This window comes from Equus caballus, chromosome 1 (assembly GCF_041296265.1).
Source record: "Equus caballus isolate H_3958 breed thoroughbred chromosome 1, TB-T2T, whole genome shotgun sequence".
NCBI lineage: Eukaryota > Metazoa > Chordata > Mammalia > Perissodactyla > Equidae > Equus > Equus caballus.
Genome location: NC_091684.1, coordinates 192,539,956 through 192,563,473, shown reverse-complemented (window position 1 = coordinate 192,563,473; position 23,518 = coordinate 192,539,956). Strand labels below are relative to the sequence as shown.

Sequence of the window (23,518 nt, the reverse complement as noted above, 5' to 3'; positions counted from 1 at the left end):
TGAGCTGGAGTGGATGTAAAGACACAATTTTGAGGAGCACTGACAAAGGGCACCAGCTTTTATAGACGTCGATTTCCTTGGCCAGTGAAACAAGGCAGCAAATCTGTTTCACTCTGAAAGGCTAAGGCAGAATGCTGTGTTTCCAAAATCAAACATTACACCTTTATGTGTAAATACTGGACAGAAATTCAGTTTTTCTGGCTTCCATCACACCTTCCCATCAGGCAGGGTGATTGGAAATGATTAGAGATAGTAAAACATTGTACATGACTTCTGTCATTGTGTTTACCACTTCTAAAATTTTGTTTCCTGAAAATTCCCCATGCAATTTAGATCAATTACCCTTATCATCAAAAAACAAATCTTTTTTTGTTTGTCCTTCTTTTTAATCTGAAAAGTCATGATAATAAAAATGAATTTCCTGAAGTTAGATTTCTCTTCTAGTTCCTATCTTCTTTTACCATAAAACATGCCTCTTTTCTGCTCTCACCTTATTTCTTCTCACCTTTTTCCTGTGCACATGCGCTTTCTGACATCTGCAGCCTGATTCTTCTGTGCACTTCTCTGTCATACCCTAATTCCCTCTGACATACCATTACTTGCCACTCACGTTGTCTCAGAGAGACGTTATCTTTTTAACTAGCCTGTCTCTTATGGTTCCCACCTTCTCCATGTTCCTTCTCTGTTGCTGCATACCTATCCTCACTTATTATCTGCCTCTCTTACGTATTCCCAGGCTAATGTCTCAATCTTCAAGGCCAAATATGCTCACGCTCAAAAAGTCAGCAGTGCCAATGCACCACACCCAAGTGCACAGCTACCTCACCAAGTAGGGACCTAGAAACACTCAATGAATCTCAACATTGATCCCCTGTCTATAACATAAATGCGTACACATGCACACACACACGCACACACACATGAACACACCCCACTCAGTGCTGCTTATCTCTATTGTTGTCTCCAGGATCAACGTCTCTCAGTTATTTCAGGAAGGAAAGGAACAATGCTGGGACCCCCATTAGTTTGTGAGCCAAATATCCTTGGAGAGAAGTTGAGTGAATACAATGCCTATGTGATAATGGAATCAAGGGCTCAGGGGAAGTGGAACAGAAAGTGTCTATGCATATATTTTATATCACTATTTCTTTTAAAAAGTCAAGAGGGTACCATCAAACTTTATCTGGAATTATTCTTATTCAAGAGAGATTACAAGAAATTTTTTGCAGGCAAAAGTTCAAAGTGCAATCTGTAATTTACAACAAATTAACACATATTTCCACACCTCAGGACAAATGTTAAAGTAATATAGTCATTGGTATTTTTGCGTTAGGGAATATGGTGCTTTTTATCATGTTTCCTTATAAATAAAATGTTTGGGAGAAAATGCATATTTCACCATGTTCTACATGGGCCACAAAATTGGCTGTAAGAAAAAGCGAGGCAGGAGCTCGGTGCACCCCATTCAGCCGACTGACATGATGAAAGTGAAACCGCATGAGTCTAAAGGAAAAGAGAGTTGTCTAAACCCAAATTACATAAATTGAAACAAAAACTGATCTTTCTGGTTCATACTTGAAATATCTGAGCAGAAACTCTTTAAATTTTTTCTAATTTTCAAAAATTTTGAGTTAAGTATTATACCAAGGTGTATACTACACATCAAACACACACTACCAACATCAAACTCAGATTACCAAAAGCATCTTATCTTGTTCAAAAATAGCTCAGAAGTATAATCAAACAGATTTTGTATCTTCAGGCCTGAAAATGCATTAGATCTCTTCATGTATATTTTCCAATATATGTAATTGGAATTCTTTGTCTTGCCTTTCATTGATACAAATGATAGTTTTTTCTAAGTAGGACTTTTGGTTGGCCCACGTGCTGAAGACATTACATGCAATATTTTATTAAAAATGTATTATATTGCACATATCTGGAATTAATAAAGCTGCATTGTTTTAAACTATTTTACATGTAGATGCTACAGTTATATTTCAATATCTCTGAATTATAGGGTTTTCCCTCTATTAAAAATTTCTTTACTTAAATTATGTTCTGACTTTTGAAAATTACATCGTCATTTCTAGGTACAAATACATTTTTCAAACACTTTCTTTTTCAGGATAATCCTTATCACTCTGTTCCTGCTTCTTTGTCTTCTCCGGTGAGAAGATCCAGCGTAGCTCCCGTTTTTGCCCTTTTGCTTTTCTTCCATAGTTTTGCCGGTTCAGCCTGAGTTCGTCTCTGTAGAATGCATCTTCCGCTCTGCCTCTCACCTTGTAGCATTTGTGAAATCAGGTGCATTTTACACTTGCTATAGCCATCTAATATAGTGATTCCTTTTCTCCTTAAGAAGCTGTGATTGAATCCATGGTTCATCTTATATTACTGGGTCTTAGAATCAAGAAAATATGATACATGGGGTTTGTAGGCAGTCGCTTGACTTTTTTGGGAATTGCTTTTCTCGTTTTCTCCCAACATCTAGGCCCGTCTTCAGGGCGACATCCCACAGGAAAGGCTGCACTGCTGTTTCCACGTCTTCATATCTCCGCCTACGCTGGGTGGTACTGCGTCTCCTCCTCCTGCTCGCTCGTCTCCTTTCGATCACTCTTCATCAGAGTCCTCTTCATCTTCTCCCTCTTGCAGAATCCTTTTAGTGGATAATTTTAGAGCTTATAGTACTTTTGAGTCTTCTGGAAAATGGAAAAATATATTCTGGAGATATTAAAAGCCCTAGGAGGTTCAACAAGAAAATATTATAGCGTTTTATAATTTGATGCAATTAACATGATAGTAGAAAAATGTAAGTGTGGATTCCAGGCGGCACAGAGTGTGTGGGAAGGAAGTGTCCCTCAGAGCACTCCCCAGAGTCCGATCCAGAGTCTGGCTTTCTTAAAACCAGGCAGCCTGACACTAGCCAAAGACAATGCATATAATAAGCTTGAGGACAGGGCCTCCTGCCCCTCCCCGCCTTCACCCCTGAGCACTGCTGACCTCAGGGCCACACCTGTCCCTCAGATACAATTTTGAAAGGTTCGGGTATATGCAAGGGAAGGAGTTGGAACTGAGAACTTTTAAAGATCTGGGGCTTTAAGAGGGCCCCAGGGTGATCATATATAGTGGTTTTCCCAGGACAGGTTCCAATTTACACCTATTATCCAAGCATAATTGTCCCTATTTTTAAAATTAATTGTATCTTCATCCACATAACAAGGGGATAGAAAAGCTGTGCTCACTGGTCCAGCAGAGCAGCACATGATCTTTTCTCTTCCTGGAGCTCAGAGAAGGAGACAGAATCCACCCAACGCCCCAACACTCTAAGTGTGCAGGTTTGGAGTGATACTGATGCTTCTCTGGGCCCCGTAGTAGTAGAAAAACCCTACCACCTTCAGAGACACTTCTAGAACAGGGGGTGCCAGACACCTCCACAGAAGGGGAAAATTTTTGTTAAAGATGAGAACACACTAAAAATAATTGTCACAGGAGAGAATGATACAATGAAGGAGATTAAGCTGATGCAGAAAAAAGACAAAACAAAAAACACTAGGAACTTGAGATAATTGAAGATTCTGCAGAGACTACGGCTCTGGGAATCACCTCCTTCCCCATTCTTTCTCCCCTCTCCTTTCTAATGACAGTCACACATGCATACATGCACGCACAAGCACACACACACACACACACACAATGAGTTTTAGTTGGGAAAATAGCTCTGGCAATGTGTCTATGGTTTTGAATGGGTGTGTTTGTGTATCTTCCATATGACTTCCTTGAAAGGAATGTACTTATTCTCCAGCACTTTCTTGCCTCTTCCCATAAGCCAGAACAAAGACACGGTGCTGATGAGCCAGCACTGACCCTCCAGACATGCTAACAAGAATAACGTGGTAGTCAGTGGCAGAGAGCAAGAGGAAGAAAACAGCGTCATCTGTGACAACCTTGTGGATACAGCTGCCTACGCTCCCTGCCTGACCTATTATGTGAGAAGGAAATACAGCTTTATGTTATATGAAAAGCTGTAATTGTGAGTCTCTTTTTAAAAGCAGCTCAAACTATTTCTTACCCAACAGAAATAGCATAACATAAATACAGTGAAAATAAATGAGATAAAAGAAGGAACATAAGCCAGAACAAAAGAGTAAGACACCCCTCAAAACAGATAACAAATTTGAAGAGATCCAAATAAAATAGAAAAAAAATAACAACTTGAATAGAAATAAAAATAGAAACATTACAAGGTTACCTTGTATCCATATGTATATATGAAAGAGAATGCTAGGGTCAACATTGTCTGAATAGCAATTCCAGAAGGGGAAAGAATAGATAAGAGAAAAGAGGCAATACTTTAAAGGATAACGAGTGATATTTTTCCAGGATTGAAGAAAGTGAGAATCCTCAGATTGCAAAACCCACCTCAACCCAAGAAGTCTACTCATAGACCCTGCGATAAATTTGCGGAAGTCCTCAGGAAAGGAGAAATTAATATAGGCAACTAGAATGATAGCTGACTTCAAAACAGTAATTGCAAATGCAAGAAGTTAATGAAATGACATTTCAAATAACCAAGGAAAATAATCGTCAACTTAGAATTCTACACCATCTTAAATTGTCTATTAGGATTGGAGATAAAATAGGGTTGTTTTCAAATAAGAAAGAATGACAGATTTTATGTTTAATTGTCCTGAAAATTATTTTTAAAATGTATCTTAAGTAAATAGACAATTGAACTCTAGAAGATGAAATGCAAAGCAAAAAGCAACATAAAGGAAAATAAATATAATTAACTAGTAGGTACACAGTCATATACGGATTAATTTAAACAATTAAGAAAGTGGAGCATAGACAGTGGAAAGAATGATTGGTTAAATGTTTAAGAGACTCTAAGGTTCTTACATTTGGAAGAGAATAGATACATTGATAACTTTTAAACTTTATGAATTCAGTTAGAATAATTGAGTATACCCATTGTCTCCAATTTCCCCCTTCTCTACTTTCTTACATTCGTTAAAATCATTCAGTCAACTTCACCATTCTCTGAAACTTCTCTCATCCAAGACAATGACCTCCGTGTTTCTTAATCTAATACACAATTCCCAGTCCACATCTTACTTTATGAATTGGGAACACTTGACAGAGTTAGTCACTCTCTCCTAAATGTCTCCTTTCTCATCTACTAAGACTCCGTACTCATTTATTTTTCATTCTACCTGCTATATATCCTGAGTTTTCTTTGTATATGCCCCCTCATCTCTCCAACGTCTAAATAGTGCACGGCCCCAGGGTTCAATTTTTGGATCTCTACTCTTTCCTATCTACACTAATCCCCTTGGTAATATTATCAAGTATGATGACTCTTAATAATAGTCTATATACTGATGTTTCTAAAAATATGTATTACTAGCCTGGATTCCTCTCCTCAATCTCAGAAACATATAGCCATGTATTTACTTGACATGCCCATTTCAGTATTTAATCGACATCTCAAACTTAGCATTCTTTCCTATATCAGTTAATGACAATTTTATTTTTACAGTTGCTCAGACCATAATTCTTAAAACCTGGATTATCTTTTCTCTTTTTCTCACAACCTGCTCTCAATCTCTTGGCCTCGTCTCTGCTTTACCATCAAAGTGTATCCACAATCCTATCATTTCTTAGATCTGCGCTGCTCTGGCCCTGGACCAATGGCAGATACACACACACCACTGACACGTCATATCACTATTTTCTGCCTTGTTTTTCTCTCCTTAGCACCTATCCCTCTCGTAGTAAATGATCTTTGCATTTTTTTTCTAAGAAATGGTCTGTTTTGTACTGATATTTGTTTCTGCTTTATTTACTACTGCATACTCAGCACCTATAAAGGTGCCACCAAATGCTAAGAGCTCAATAAATATTTCTGGATAATGTTATAGAATGATTGATGCATGGAGGTTTAAAGGTAAGTATTGAAAGTAGAAATACAATGCATAATTTCAAACCAATAGAGAAAAAATCCCTGCTTAAAATTAGAGGAATTTAATAGATTGAATATAAAAAATGCAAACCAGGGGCTGGTCCCGTGGCCAAGTGGTTAAGTTCGCGCACTCTGCTGCAGGCGGCCCGGTGTTTCATTGGTTCAATCCTGGGCGCGGACATGGCACTCCTCATCAAACCATGCTGAGGCAGCGTCCCACATGCCCCAACTAGAAGGACCCACAACAAAGAATATACAACTATGTACTAGGGGGCTTTGGGGAGAAACAGGAAAAAAAATAAAATCTTTAAAAAAAATGCAAACCAAAAATATGGACTAAAATCCAGACAACTTTAGTTTTTCTTGTAAAAAATATAAAAATTGCAACACAGAAGAGTTAAAATTAATAAAGTGGAAAATATTTATCAAGCAAATACAACTTAAAGAGGGATGTTGTATCATTATTGACAATAGATTCAATTAATTCTAATGGCAAGAAGCACTACAAGATATTTAAAAGATTATTAAATAATGAGAAATTAAAAATTCAAAATGTTACAATACTTAACGACCTAAACTTTAGAGCTAAAACCATAAAACTCAGAAGAAAATATAGGAGGAAAGCTCCACGACATTGGATTTGGCAATGATTACTGGATATGACACCAATAGCAGAGGTAACAAAAGAAAAAAATAGATAAATTGGACTTCATCAAAATTGAAAACTTTTGTGCATCAAAGGATACTATCAACAGAGTAAAAAAGCAGCTCACGGAATAGGAGACAATACTTGCAAATCATATATCTAATAAGGAACTCATCTCCAGAAAAGTAAAGAACTCCTAGCACACAAGAACAAAAAAGAACAACACAATTAAAAAATGGGCAAAGGATACAAACAGCCATTTCTCCACAGAGGTATACAAATAGCCAATAAGCACAAGAAAAGATGGCCAACGTCACTAATCATTAAAGAAATGCAAATCAAAAGCACACTGAGATACTACTTTATACCCCTTATGATGGCTATTATCAAAACCCAGAAAATAGCAAGTGCTGACAAGGATGTGGAGAAATTGGAACCCTTATGCATTGCTAGTAGGAATGTATAATAATAGTGCAGTTACTCTGGAAAACAATACAGTGGTTTCTCAAAAAATTAAACATATTATCAAATGATCCAGAAATTCCATTCTAGTTATATGTAAACAGCCATTGGATTTGGTGAAATGAAGAAATTTGGGATTCTGACAATATCATGTTCAGTAATATTTTCATGGCATTGGATTTAAACATGTAAATTTATCTTTAAATTCCTGAATTTGTGCAATTCTTGGCTACCTCAGATGTTTTCATTCGATAGATAGTTTATCCAATTCCTTGGGCCCCTGATAATTTCTACACAATGCAGTGTACTTAGTTGGAGCTCAAAATTAGCTATGGAAGTGATACTCACCAGAAGAGAAAAATCAGTTTTAAAATTCATAAAAATATACTAATACAAAAGTTCTGAAATGATATGCCTCTGAAATGGAGCCTGACATTGAGTAGTCCATGTTTTTACTCACAAATCAAGTAGTCACTTTTCTCATTTTAAAATCCTGTAGGGGATTCTGGGGCAATTCTACTTTCTGCGTTTGTTCCATTGAACTGTCAGGTTATGTGACCACGCCACAGTTTTGTTTATTTCAGCTCCACAGCATAGCTCCAGCATGCTTTGTTATCTTGGTTATTCTATCACTCTTCTTTTTCAGATTTTTGTTCTAGCTATACTTGCTTGCTTATTTTTCCATAGAAATTTATCTAGTTGTAAAGATATCCTATAGTTAATTATCTTGATATTATGTTTATTTATTAGTATTAGTTAGGTGGAAATTGGTATCTTTTCAATGTTTATTTGTCCAGAACATGGTACACTTTCCCATTTACTCACATCTTCTTATAGATTTAGGAACATATAGCTATCTTTATATAGAATTCACTTAGTTCTTGTTAATATGAAGATACTTTATTTTGGGGTTCCTGTTGTAAAGGGAATCTTTCTTTTAAAATATATGTCTTTTTTATATGCAAAATTTATTGTTTTAACTAGCTAGTTTTATAAACAACCACATTACTGTTTTTTCCTATAAGTGTTTTTGTGACAATTGGGTAGCCTTGTGGAAGAGTAAATGTGGTTGGACCCATAGCTCTCATCTTATATTGGAATATACACCATATCAATCAAATATAAATGTGAAAACTAAAACCAGGAACGCACTAAGAAAATCTGTAAGAAAATTATTTTTTAATTCTTTTAAATATTATGGTGTGCAAAGTCTTTATAACTAATGAAATCCCAGAAGACATAAAAATTAATATCTTAAACTACATCAACACACATTCTGAAAAGCAAAAGCTATTGCAAGTAAATATGAATGACTATAGGAGAATAGATTTTGAAATTTATATCACAGAAAAAAGGCCAGTTTTCTCAATCCATAAAGCATTTCTTCAAGTAAATAAAGATTAAAAAATATAACCACCAAAGATGACCACATCAAAGAATATTAATAAAGAATTCACAGAAAATATTATAAATATGATAAGACACTCAATATCACTTTAATTTAAGAAAATGCATATCAAAATTTCATTGAAATATCATGTTTTAACTTATCAGATTGGCAGGGATCAAGAAGTTTGATAACACTCCTCTTTGTTGAGTTTGTGGGAGAAAAGTCACTCTCAAATGTCATTGGTGGGAGTATAAATTAATATTATTTCTTTGTAGGACATTTTGGAAAATCAACTCAAATTATAACTGTGCATTTCTTTAATCAGAGCTTCTACTTCTTGGAATTTTTATGCAGTCACCTGCCACACAATGACATTTCAGTTGACAGTCCACATATCTGACGGCGCTCCTGTAAGGTTAGTGCCATCTAGCCTAAGTGTGTAGTAGGCTATACCATCTCGGCTTGTGTAAGTGGACTCTATCATACTTTTTTTGTTGTTGGCACAACAACAAAATCACCTAACAATGCATGTCTCAGAACATATCCTCATTGTTAAGCAACACAAGACTATATTCTCTATTCATTATAACATTGTTTGTAACACCTGAAGATTGAAAACAGCATAAACGTGTCCCAGTAGGGGTTTAGTTAAAGAACTTAGAGACCAAAAGTATAACATAATGTTATGCAACATGAGAAAGAGTTTTATATATTTGTTGGACATTATCCCCAATATGTATCTTTATATATTGCAGAAGACAGTGTACGCTATGCCACCACATCTGCAAAAAGAGGGGAAATGATATCTTTGAAGTCAGATTTATTTGTGTTGTCTTTACCTGTTAGATCTTTGAAAGCACAAGTATGAAGATTTCCTACTTAACCATAAGTTGTTTATTTTGAAGAGGCTTATGTAATTCACTGTGACTCCTTTCCCTCATTGTAGCGTTTCATTCTCTTTCCAGTTTGTCTCTCCAAATACCATGACAATCAGACTATTATCAGGAAACAGTCAGTTTATCACTACAAACTGGGCCCTTGTTTCAAAGATATTTGTCCTGGTATGTCTCTAGATTTCTTATTGTGAAGAATGTTTAGATTCTGTGATATTTAGAATGACGATTTGATGTTTACATCCTTCACCCCTGCCAAACTTCAGATAAAACCCTGAAATCTTATCATTCTTAAATATCAACTGCAAGAAAGGTCAAAAGTATTCATATAACGTACAATTGTGAAGGTCTGTACTCCATGGCTGAGTGTAGGACATTACTTAATTTGGTAAAATAAGAAGACCATTAACCAGGGCGTATTTACCTCTAGACAACTGCTACTTAAGGGGGAGTGCAAGACAGATTACAGTTTTTGCTCAATATACCCTTAACACATTCTTCCTTACGAGTTTTCACGGAATTTGACTTAAACAAATACACAATAAGAAATATTTATTGTCCTCTGCCCTTCCTCCCCCCTTGCTTGAAATGATAATGATGATGGTAGATCCATTCCTTTCATTATGAATAGCCAAGTATTTCCCTTCACAAAGTGGAAAGGTGATCATCTCTCATCGGGACTTTGTTGAGCAACTAAACTGATGGGATAGGTATAATAACGCCAGGATGTGGAAATACGGCAGAAATAGCAAAACTGATAGAGAGCAGTGGGGGCAGCCTCTGCTTTCCCTCTTTGAGCTGAAAGAACGAGAGGGTTTCCTCCGGGTTGCACAAACTCCAAAGAAGGGGGTTGAACTTCTGTCATCTTGCTTGCATGCCCAGCGCTGAGCATGTTATATCAAATAAACAAATGGCCCAAAGTAGCAAGAGGATATGATATAGACTCTCCCTGTTGTGATGAGGGCTATGAAAGGGACATGTTGTGTCAAGATGATTCAATCAAATTGAATTGTGGAGACATATCCCTGGTCACCCAAAAATCACCTAATGTGCCACAAAGGAGTATAAAATCAAGTGACATGTGAATTCTAAAGAGGGGGGTCATGGAGCAAACCTGATCTCGGAGATTTATACACAATTTCCTGCATTTGGAGAAGCCTTTAAGTCACTTTCAATGTAATGTGGAATTTTTGATATTGAGATTATAAACTAGATGGTTAGTGATATTTTAGTAAGTGCTAGTCTATAAAAATTTCTGAATGAGAATGACCAGGGCAAAATTACGATCTCTCTTCTAGGGTATAGACAGACTAGTGGAATTCGGGTTCAAGAAGAAAGAGTTTAGGCAGTTTTGAAACTGTGTGGTAACTATTTAGTACAGCTGATATAATTACATTTCCTAAAATTAGATATTTGTTATTTTTGCTGTTTTTTGTTAAGGATTTCTGTGGCTATGGGGGGTAATTAGTGAGTAACCTTGGCAAGTCTCATGCTTTCTAAACAGTGTTGCTGCTCTGAAAGAGAATGCTTAGAGCTACAATCGCAACTCTTCTGTGTGGGTGCAGGTGCTGTCCCAGAGCGTGCTCTGAAGAAGATATTGATCTGACCATAAATTTTGTCTATGGACATCAACATGGAATGTTGAGTGTCTTCTTTTCACAAAAGACTTTCACCAAAATCAATTTCACATAGTCCAAAACAGCAGTCTGCTTGTAAATAGCAGATTTTTAAAATAATTTACAACAATAATTGATCGAATACAGTGGAAATGGTAGAAGATTGGGAGGGGAGCAAGTTTTTTGGAAAAGATCTTTAAGTACATGTGTAGTGTAATTGAAGTTATTACAATCTGCCTTTATATGCCATTTAAAAAAATCAAGAATAAAGGAAATGGGAAAGGAAAAAGATTATTAAGAGAAACGAGAAGTTGTATTCAGTGAAAATCACTCAAGGGGCAATAATTAATGTTTTCCACATTTATATAGGCATGATTCTTCATCAAGATTTAATTATCAGGCTATCAAGTCTAACCATGCTATCAAGTACTGTCTGACTTTATTTAAATTGATAAAATGAACACTAATAACTGCACTGCCAAATAAAAACAAACAAATGTAATTTCAAAACAAGAAATCCATTTCAACTTGTGCTAGATGGAAGATAGAAGGAACGTGATCTCAATGGAGCATCACCAGGAGAAAACATCTGAACTAACAAGTATAATGTCTTGGTTTAGAGACAGATCCACTAGCGCCTAGTGTCCTGTGGACATTTCAATATAGACATTTGGGTTCTCATGATCTATTTTATTTATTTTTTATTTTATTTTATTTTATTTTTTGTGCAAGATTAGCCCTGAGCTAACTGCTGCCAATCCTCCTCTTTTTGCTTGAGGAAGACTGGCCCTGAGCCAACATCCATGCCCATCTTCTTCCACTTTATATATGAGACGCCTACCACAGCATGGCTTGCCAAGCAGTGCCATGTCCACACCCAGGATCCAAACTGGCGAATGCCGGGCCTCTGAGAAGCAGAACGTGCGAACTTAACTGCTGCACCACCAGGATTGTCATGTGCTAGCTAAGAAGGTAACAAATGAGAGTCCAGAAGCAAAGAAAAAAATTAGTTGCCTTGAAGGAATCAAATTTACTGAAAATAAAGCCAGTTCAGACTGAACCAGGTATTATGTAAGGCATCAAAGATTCTTTTGATTCTTTGATTTATTTATTTTTCCCTCATTTTGAAATAATTCGGTGACTGGAAAATTTATTTTTAGAGGAGATGGGGAAAATGCGAGAAAATGTAGGGCCATTTGTACTAATTTAGCAAATCATTGCCAATGATTAAGTTTCAGTGGCAACCATAAGAACAAGCTTAACACAATTAAAATATTTTTTATTTTTACTTGTTTATCCTGAGGTGTCAAACTATAACAACCATATTTATTTTTGAAACAAAGAAACTTAAGAAGAAAGAGTCTTAGTGACTCAGACCTAATTGTGAATTATCAACTTGGTTAATGCTAAATTCTAACCACTATTTGAATTATGTGGTGACCTCTCGTGAGTAGAGCAACACAATGGCAAAGATGTATTTGCTCATTTTTATTGAAATATTGGAAATAATTGTATGGTCTGTTCTCCCATTTTAAAATGTACCATTATTTTAATTCTTAACCTTTCTTTGAAGACCTATTACCACACATAAGCCATATCCATCAGCCCTAATTATGTGGGTCGTAAATTCTCTGACAGAGAACTAAGAGAATGTAACGAACCCTGCTGACGATGTCCGCAATCTCACACTTTCACAGTGTCACACAGGATAAGGAAAATCCTGAAAGTGTGGGATAGAAATTAAATGCATAAATCAGCCCAAAGTTATTTTCAAAGCTGCTTATAAAAGAAAATAAATTTAGCCGATCTCACTGATGAACATAGATACAAAAATCCTCAACAAAATTTTGGCAAACCGAATACAGCAACACATCAAAAAGATTATACACCATGATCAAGTGGGATTTATACCAGGGACACAGGGATGGTTCAACATCCGCAAGTCAATCAACGTGATACACTACATCAACAAAATGAAAAACAAAAACCACATAATCATCTCAATAGATGCAGAGAAAGCATTTGACAAGATCCAACACCCATTTATGATAAAAACCCTCAATAAAATGGGTATAGAAGGAAAGTACCTCAACATAATAAAGGCCATATATGACAGACCCACAGCCAACATCATACTCAATGGACAAAAACTGAAAGCCATCCCTCTGAGGACAGGAACAAGACAAGGGTGCCCACTTTCACCACTCCTATTCAACATAGTACTGGAGGTGTTGGCCAGAGCAATTCAGCAGGAAAAAGAAATAATAGGAATCCAAATAGGTAACGAAGAAGTAAAACTCTCGCTGTTTGCAGACGACATGATCTTATATATAGAAAACCCCAAAGAATCCACAGAAAAACTATTAGAAATAATCAACAACTACAGCAAAGTAGCAGGGTATAAAATTAACGTGCATAAATCAGTAGCATTTCTATACACTAACAATGAACTAACAGAAAAAGAACTCAAGAACTCAATCCCATTCACAATTGCAACGAAAAGAATAAAATACCTTGGGATAAACTTAACCAAGGAAGTGAAGGATCTATACAATGAAAACTACAAGACTTTCTTGAAAGAAATTGATGATGACATAAAGAGATGGAAAGACATTCCATGCACATGGATTGGAAGAATAAACATAGTTAAAATGTCCATACTACCTAAAGCAATCTACAGGTTCAACGCTATCCCAATCAGAATCCCAATGACATTCTTTACAGAAATAGACCAAAGAATCCTAAAATTCATATGGGGCAACAAAAGACCGCGAATTGCTAAAGCAATCCTGAGCAAGAAAAACAAAGCCAGCGGAATCACAATCCCCGATTTCAAAACATATTACAAAGCTACAGTGATCAAAACAGCATGGTACTGGTACAAAAACAGGTCCACAGATCAATGGAACAGAATTGAAAGCCCAGAGATAAAACCACACATCTATGGATAGCTAATCTTCGACAAAGGAGCAGAGGGCCTACAATGGAGAAAAGAAAGTCTCTTCAACAAATGGTGCTGGGAAAACTGGACAGCCACATGCAAAAGATTGAAAATTGACCATTCTTTTTCACCACACACCAAAATAAACTCAAAATGGATCAAAGACCTAAAGATTACACGTGAGACAATAAGTCTTTTGGAAGAGAATATAGGCAGTACACTCTTTGACATCAGTTTCAGAAGAATCTTTTCGGACACTATAACTCCTCAGTTGAGGGAAACAATAGAAAGAATAAACAAATGGGACTTCATCAGACTAAAGAGCTTCTTCAAGGCAAGGGAAAACAGGATTGAAACAAAAAAAAAGCTCACTAATTGGGAAAAAATATTTACAAGCCACTTATCTGACAAAGGGTTAATCTCCATAACATACAAAGAACTCACACGGCTTAACAACAAAAAAACAAACAACCCGATCAAAAAATGGGCAGAGGACATGAACAGACATTTCTCAAAAGAAGATATGACTATGGCCAATAGACACATGAAAAGATGTTCATCATCGCTAATCATCAGGGAAATGCAAATCAAAACTACACTAAGATATCACCTTACACCCGTTAGATTGGCAAAAACATCCAAAACCAAGAGCGACAAATGTTGGAGAGGATGTGGAGAAAAAGGAACCCTCATACACTGTTGGTGGGAATGCAAACTGGTACAGCCACTATGGAAAACAGTATGGAGATTTCTCAAAAAGTTAAAAATAGAAATACCCTATGACCCAGCCATCCCATTACTGGGTATCTATCCTAAGAACCTGAAATCAGAAATCTCAAGAGTCCGTTGCACCCCTATGTTCATCGCAGCATTATTTACAATAGCCAAGATGTGGAACCAACTTACATGCCCAGAAACTGATGCTTGGATAAAGAAGATGTGGTATATATACACAATGGAATACTACTCAGCCATAAAAAAAGACAAAATTGGCCCATTCACAGCAACGTAGATGGACCTCGAGGGTATTATGTTAAGCGAAATAAGCCAGTCAGAGAAAGATGAACTCTATATGACTCCACTCATAGGTGGAAGTTAGTATATTGGTAAGGAGATCAGATTGGTGGTTACCAGGGAAAAGGGGGGGTGGGGGGAGGGCACAGAGGGGGAAGTGGTGTACCCACAACATGACTAACAAAAATATACAACTGAAATCTCACAAGGTTGTAATCTATCATAACATTAATAAAAAAAAAGAAAATAAATTTAATGATTATAATTACAGATATTGAAGAGCTTCAGGTTCTTTGATTTTTGGGTCTGGGCATAGTGGAAAGTTCTCTATTGCCAAAATTATCATAAAGGAGAAAATAACATCCCTGTTATAAATGGAATGAAATGTGCTTCCACACTGGGTAGAATGGCTTTACATACATCAGCAATATTTTTAATATCTTCTTTGGGTTTTTTTTCCTGAGGTTAAAAATAGTTATTATGTTATGTGTTTTCTGTTATTTGAACAGTACACTAATGTCTTTATTTCTCTTCAACAAACAATGTATCATATCTTAGCAATTGTTGGGAAAATATTCATCGCTTTTAACAGTCCCTTATGTGACCTATTTTACAGACCTTTTCAACATTTAATGATCCCAGGAGACTCCTGAGTTTGTCAATGTTACAGTCGATGTTAATAATTTCTACTTTCCCTACATGAGAAAAGCATTGGAGAAAAGCTTTGGAAATAAGGAAAAGTAAGAATAAAGGTGCTATAAGTTTGAAGAAAGTTCAGAAATTTAAAGTAAGAAAGCATTGTGTGTGGGGGGGGTGATAAAATAAGGGAAAACAAAAAAGAGAATGATTAATTTATGGTTTTGAGTTTTCAATATTAAGAAGCATAACAATTATTTAGGTCAGACAAACATTATTAGACCATAAACTCCCAGAGTGATGTTTTCTATGACTGTATTAGCTCTTAAATTTGTTCTTTATACTGCAAATATTGATTAAATATTTTTACTGTATTGGGGGGTCCTGTGATAGTGTCAGAGGCGTCTCCATCTTTAAAGAACTGTAAGTTTATTAGAAGTAACCAGGTAATTTAATCAAAAAGTGGTACAACACAATTTCCTAAGTATTGCTTGGATATCCATGTGGGGTTCTGTAGAAGGAAGAGCAAAGGAGAGATGTGCCATGCTACTTGGAGTTAGGCCATGATGAACTTCAGTGAATAGGAGTTGAGGACTTAGACTAAGATCCCCAGAAAACAAAGACAGAAGGGCAAACGCTTATTGATAAACCATTTTTAGGGAGCAAAGTCCCTGGGAAGGAGCTAAGGGAGAGTGAAGCAAGGCAGGAGAATGAGGAAAAGCTGACCATGCCTTCCCGACAAGCCATTTTCTCTCTCTCCCAGGACATCTTCACAAAGGCCGTATGAAAGGTCAGTGGAACAGGGGGAGAAGAAAGGAACACATATTTTTCTACTGCTCTTAGCTCCCAATGGTCAAAATTTGCCACCGTGAGTAATAACTCTGAATCATTTCCAGATGCGCATACTGAGCACCTGTTGGGTCTTGCTACTTTTCATGTTAGAGCAGTAGGAGGGATGCACCAGATCTGGAGGCAAGAGGTGGCAGGAGCATTTGTGTGAGGTGTGGCTCTGTAGGGTGTGCATAAAAAGCAAGGAGAGGGATCAGGAGCAGTGGCCTCAGAGACTCCTCAGCTGGTAGCAGAAGCAGCAATAACTCACATGACCTTGGGAATCACACCATCCTATGCTAGGGCAGATCTAAGCAGACAAGAATGTGAGTGTGCAGATCTGGAATAATGCGTAAACTGAATCTTGTGCATGCTGCTTGAAGTTGGTCTTGAAAAATAAGTAGATGTTCACCAAACTGACATGGGAAAATGCAACCAGAGGGAATGTCATAAGAAAACACATGGTCTACATGACTATATTACTCTTGAATCCATCCATGTCTCTCCATTGATACAGCCACAATGCTGCACCAGCTCTTTAAACTAATAGCCTCTTAATTAAGAGCCTTTTAAAAATCACCATTTAATTAATCTGTCCATAATCGAGCTTTCCCCTTCCCTTTCTTAAATCCAATTTTCATCATCCAATGCAAATCTGATTGTAGTATTTCAAATCTTGAAAACTTCAAGAAATTTCCATTCACCTAGGATAAAATTCCCAATCCTCAACATAGCCTACCATGATTTTCCAGCACCAACCTATGTATTCTCTTTTCCGCTAGCTTAATGGCTTACTCTTTGCCTCATGTGCCAAGATCTTTCCCATTCCTGTGTCCTCTGTGCCGAGCAGAGTGTCTGATACCTACCTACGCAAATAGCCAGACTACAATATTGCTCCATTGAGCAGGAGAGGCAGACTTATGGATGTATCAAAGATTGGAATAGAATCTACATAACATCCCCTGGAAGGTGGTTGTTTGTTTTGTTTTGAGGAGGAAAAGTGCCTTAGAGAACCTTCAGAGCGTTAGCTCCCAAATGTAAAAGAGGAATGGACATCTAGTTGTTGACTGTAGTGCATTCTAGAAGAAAAATACAATGGCAATGCTTGACACTGTGAAACCCTATGGCATGATCAGAGGACAGGGAGTGGTCCTGGTCACTGGCCCATGGGGTGTCGGGGGTAGGATTGGAAGGTGCTGGAGATAGGATTGGAAGGCAGGCTTTGCTTCAGCGTATTTTACTCGCTGCAATCTCAGATTTATGTTTTTTCCATAAAAGTAGTACCTTCATAGCAAGTTACTCCTCATTTGTCCATTTGTTGTTATAATGTTTGGACTTACTATGGGATTCTTCAATTATAAATCCCATCCTATCATACTTAGTATAACTGTAAGGTTATATTTACCTTCTTGTGTTAAAATGTCCAGTCTGCCTCATTTTTTTATTCAAATCCAGTTTTTGGCCTACAGCTACGTAAGTTCGAAACTACTGCTTTTTGCTTCCCTGTGATTTGTCTTGATTTTTTTTTTCAATGCACTCACTATTATACTTTCTATGTCAAAGCAGCAGTTCTCCAAAATATTTTCTTTCACGGTTTTCTTAGCATCATGAATCAGTCAAATTGAGTTGAGTCTCTTGCCAAACGTGCCGCATTTCCCTAGAGATACGGTTTTTTGTTTTTTTCCTTCTCGACAGCTATTTTTTTCTGGGATCATAGGCAATGACCAGAAAGAAGAGAAGCTGTTCTTTGACTCTTTCTATAAATACAAGTTCTTCCTTGCTCTACTGTCCTTTTCATCCAAAAACATAGACTTCAAATAAAAATAAAGATGTATTGATGATCTTAAGAAAAATAATAATGCCTTAAATATATATTTTCTATTATTCATATAAAACACATTTCTATTATCTCAAAACATGGGTAATGTCCAAGATCAACGTAATAATAAATAATAACTGTCTTCCTTAGGTAGTAATATATGCAACATGAGCCCAAATTAAATAAAAGTAATAATGATTATATAATAGTAATAGTAGTAACAGTGAGCTCTTTTCCAAACTCTGTTCTAAGCACTTTATGTAGATTAATTCAAATCTCCAAAACTCCCTATGATGTTGATAATAATATAATATATTCTGTTTAAACTAGTGGTCATAAAGTAGAGAGATCTTTAGGAAAAAAAATAAGTAAATTTTAGTACACAATTATGTAACCGCAATCTGCAGGTAGTAACAATGTTCTATGAACACGAATTGCCAGAGTTTACCTGCTTATTTAGCCCCACCTATCAGTAGGATCTCAATAATCAGCCCCACCATCAAATTGTCCTAGTTGACTTTGGCATCCAAAGACGTTTTTAAACATGTGTTTGGGAGAAGAGCCACTGAGGTTGCGTCTCTGAGTGCAGGTGCGGTGCTGGGGGATGGTGGTGGTGGTGTGGACATCAGCTCTGTGTACATCGTCAAACAGTTCCCCCCATTGTGTAGGCGGATATAAACCGAAAGGGGAAACAATTGTGTATGGGAATTAAAGCTTTAGCAAATGTGAAGATCCGGAAGTAATCTTGTCTGTGACTTTAAATTCTTTACATTTGTTCATTTCTTATCTTTGAGAATTGAGAAAGTCAAACGAGAAGCTATGGGCATAATAACATTTTCTGCATAAAACAATAATAAAAGCATTATTTCTGGAGAATTAAACTAAGCGTTCCCCCTCTATAAAGCACCCCTTAAAATCTACAAGAAATTTAAATTTAATTTTAAAAAATCACAAGCTTTTAAAATGTGTGCTCACAATAATAGCTTTTGAAGTATATGATTTCAAATCACAGTTCAAAAGCAATAATTAATGTGTTACTTATGAAGCATTTTGCATTAGCAAAATTGTATTTGGTAATCACTTTTGTTATATTCCCTCAGAACAAATTAATGAAAATGAAAAATATTGTATTTTAGCCTGAAGTAAAAAATAAATAAAAATAAGAAAAAATAAGTGGTCTGCGAGACATTACCCTGTAACACAATGGCACTGCCAGTAATAAAACTCAGGTCACTCATCTCCCAGTTGTCTGCTCAGTCTGGTGATCTGGTATCCTTCAGCTAGATTATTTCACAGATGCCAGTTGGAATATTTGCACAAAATAGACCTTGGTATTTGATTTTCCTAGGAAAATGTCATATCGCTTATCCTCCCTCTTGTCTGACTTTCTTTTTTTTTTTTTGAGGAAGATTAGCCATGAGCTAACATCTGCTGCCAATCCTCCTGTTTTTGCTAAGGAGCATTGGCCCTGAGCTAACATCTGTGCCCATCTTCTTCTACTTTATATGCGGGGCTCAATGAGTGGTGTGTAGGTCCGTGCCCAGGATCTGAACCTGTAAACCCCAGACCACTGAAGCAGAGCTGGTGAACTTGACTACTATGCCACCAGACTGGTGCCCCCTTTTGTCTGATTTTACATATTTTAAAAAAGAAAGAAAGAGAAATAAAATGGCAACTGTTTTAGTGACTATGTATATTAATTTCCCATGAAAAACTATTTCTCAATTAAAAACCATTCATATCACTAGATATTTGTTGAGTTCTAAGTATATGGTATTTCTGAAATAATTTTATGTATTTTTTAACCACGGATTCTTTTACATTGTTGCCAGATTTGCATATTCTATTTCCTGGATAGTGTTTGATTCAGATAAAAATTCCCAATCAGTTTTTCAGTTTCTTAGCAACCATGAAAACTATCAGTTAATAATTGATAGCCATGGAAATTTATATCAATGACACAATATTTCCTAAGATAAAGGTAACCATCAGGATGAAACCTAAAGATGAAAAACAGCGTTTCTCATGTAGTTGTAAATGAATAAGTGCTGATTTAATTAAATTTGATTCAATCCATGTCTGCCACGTTGCATACCTGCAATGAATGTAAAGATTTAGGGGAACTATTAAGCACCTCAGTTTTGTGGTGGTTGGTAAAGGAGTAAAAATTCACTGATACAATCGCCGTGTCTGTTTCACTCACTGCTCCGTGTCCTGGACGTCTCCTAATTTACAACCCTTACTAGATACAATTGTTGAGTGAATGTGCAAACACATGAATGAAGGGCTGGCACTAATCTTCTTCTTAAATTTTTATTTTCTTTACATTTTCCAGTCCAATATAAACTCATAGTTGAAAAATCCAGTATCTTTTTTCTTCTAATCTCAAATGACTTTTTAATCTAGTCAATTTGGTAATACACATTTACACCATAAATGAGGAAATATAATAATTTGTTGAACAGTCTCACCACTGTATTTGCCATCTTATGTGTTTATGTACCAAATTGATTAATTTAGCTGTTTTCCTTTGATACAAAACAGGTAGAGTTTGAAGCCATTGTAAGCCATTATTAGTGATTAGGTCCTTAATAAATTATTTCTCAAAGAAACCAATTCAACTCTGAAAACTAAAGAGAGGGGAAAGCCGCGGTGACTCCTGTTGAAGCTATTCATTTAAACGTATTCATTGCAGGTACACAAATGTTCCCATGACATATCCAACCAGCAGACCTTAACTTTGGATTTAAATTTTAGTTATTCTGGCTCTTTACTCCTTTCTGTACACGATGTTAATTACATACCTCGTTATTAATATTTTATGCATTTATGTATCCTCTTGTACTGATCTGGATTTCTTGTCTTGATGTTTATACAACCTAACTTTTGGGAAAATATGCATATTTTAAATCAATTGATAGCCTCCACTTAAACACTAGTTGACAATTTTGATGTTTTACTGCGCATTTGTCTTTTCCTGGAAAGTTCAATACAACTTAATGATAAAAGTCACCTTAAGTATGTGAGGTCGTATTAGTATTGATAACTAGATTCCTTAATGATCATTGCTTAATTTATGTATGTTTAGTTTGCAGGGAACAGTGAAAAAAATCCAATTGCTCTTTCTTGGGAGTAAGCGTAGAACTAGATTTATTAACTTTTCTTATGTCCAGGCAGTTTGACTCTATTTACCTATGTTCACTCACTTGAATTCTCCCTCAAAGTCTATGAGATTATAGTAAGTACCAAATAACTGTTGCCAGTTATCACAGGCCACTCTCTAGTATTCTAATTGCTTTTGAATATATAGTCTCATTTATACTCACCACAATACTATGAGGTAGGTACTACCGCAATTTCCATTTTTCCAGATGAGAAAATTGAAAGAAAAAGTTGGGGTAAGTTACCTTCTCAGGGTCATACAGCTTGAGACTTCACTCCCAAACCTGCTTGCCTGAACGACGAGCTCTTACCGTCTCAGCCAGGTACAGGCAGGGAAAGCTCTGTCTTCACGTCGCTGAAACAATGTGGCAGACATGGATTTGAGCCCTGATCCTGGACAGTGTGTTAACCTCTCCGAGCCTCAGTTTCCTCCTCTGCAAGTTACAGAATTATTCTGAGGACCAGGGAAACCACCTGTGGGTTTTGTAAATTGTAATTCTTAGATTATTAATTTTTAAAACAATATTGTTGTAATAAACAGTTGACGGATTTGGAATATTAGGATAAAGAATAAGTCATTTTGGGGCCGGCTCCGTGGCCGAGTGGTTAAGGTTGCGCGCTCCGCTGCGGGCAACCCAGGGTTCGGATCCCGGGTGCAGACATGGCACCGCTCGTCAGGCCACATTGAGGCGGCGTCCCACATCCCACAACTAGAGGGACCTGCAACTAAGATATACAACTGTGTACAGGGGGGGTTTGGGGAGATAAAGCTGGGGAAAAAAAAAAGATTGGCAACAGTTGTTAGCCCAGGTGTCAATCCTTAAAGAAAAAAAGGAAGAATGGCAACAGTTGTTAGCCCAGGCGCCAATCTAAAAAAAGAAAAAAGAAAAAGAATAAGTCATTTCAGTGAAAACAAAAGATTGGATGTGACTTAAGAAAATACCATTTTCATCGCACAGGAAAAGCCATTTCATTTTGTAATTCATATAAAACCTAAGGTTTCTAAGAGCACATTTGAGTACAGCTAAAGCAGTACCTGCCTCGGTTGCCCAGATCATGTTTGACAAAGCTGATGGGTAAACCCCTGAAAGCTGAAAAAAGACACAGTGTTCACAACCCAAATAAGCAATTTGCTTTTCTTTACTGTCCACAGAGTAAGAACTGTTTGACTGTGTTGTTTGTGTCCGGATCATTTAAACACAGATGTCTCTACTATTCAAAACACCAAATCATCCTGACATAAGAAGGACTTTTCATTGTCCTAAAGGCCGAGATGAAAAACCTACATTCAGTGGGGAGAATTAGGCTAGTGTAGCTTTATTACGATCAACACCCCCCATGTTTTAGGTACCTAGGATTAGATAGTCTTCAATACTTGCAGAATTGCCATCCAGGATACTTCACACTTGAGAGCTTGACCCTTAAATATGTATCCCCAACATGATACTTTTTTTCCAGAAAGAATGAAAAGGGTAGCAGCCGGCCCAGTGGCACAGTGTTAAGGTTTGTGCACTCTGCTTTGGTGGCCCAGCGTTCTCTGGTTCGGATTCCAGGTGTGCACCTACACACCACTGGTCAAGCCATGCTGTGGCAGTGTCCCACATGCAAAATAGAAGATTACCGCAGATGTTGGCTCAGTGACAATCTTCCTCAAGTAAAAAGAGGAGGACTGGCAAAAGACGTTGGCTCAGGGCCAATCTTCTTCCTGCCCCCACCCCCCAAAAGAGTGAAAAGGGTAGAACAATGTCTCTCTTTACATTAATGAATCACCAGAATCCAGCAAAGCACCAGGCACATGGTATCATACTCCCAAATTCACTGATATTTTATGTCAGTTACTTTAACCTCACTTCCTGCTTTCCCTTTTCATAACTTGCTATCTTTGTACACATCTTCGTAAGCCCATACTCATGAATGTTTCTATGAAACTGGCCAATAAACCACAATTAAGTGGTGGATTAAAATAATTATGTGAAAAAGTTATAGTACTTTCTTTGAAGGAACCAAAAGGTCAGTAGGTAATTATGTCAAAATCATTTTTCTTCATCTTAACTTATGTAGATAATTTTCCCAGATTGTTTTTTATCTGAAATATAGAAATTGATATGTTGCTTTCAGAATACAAAGAATAGATATTAATCTTTGCAAA

General features: G+C 36.7%; 1 pseudogene; it reads right to left on the bottom strand.

The window, feature by feature from the left end:
• Nucleotides 1-23,518, bottom strand: part of LOC111768912 (mitochondrial transcription rescue factor 1-like) — a 35,072-nt pseudogene that overhangs the window by 3,899 nt on the left and 7,655 nt on the right.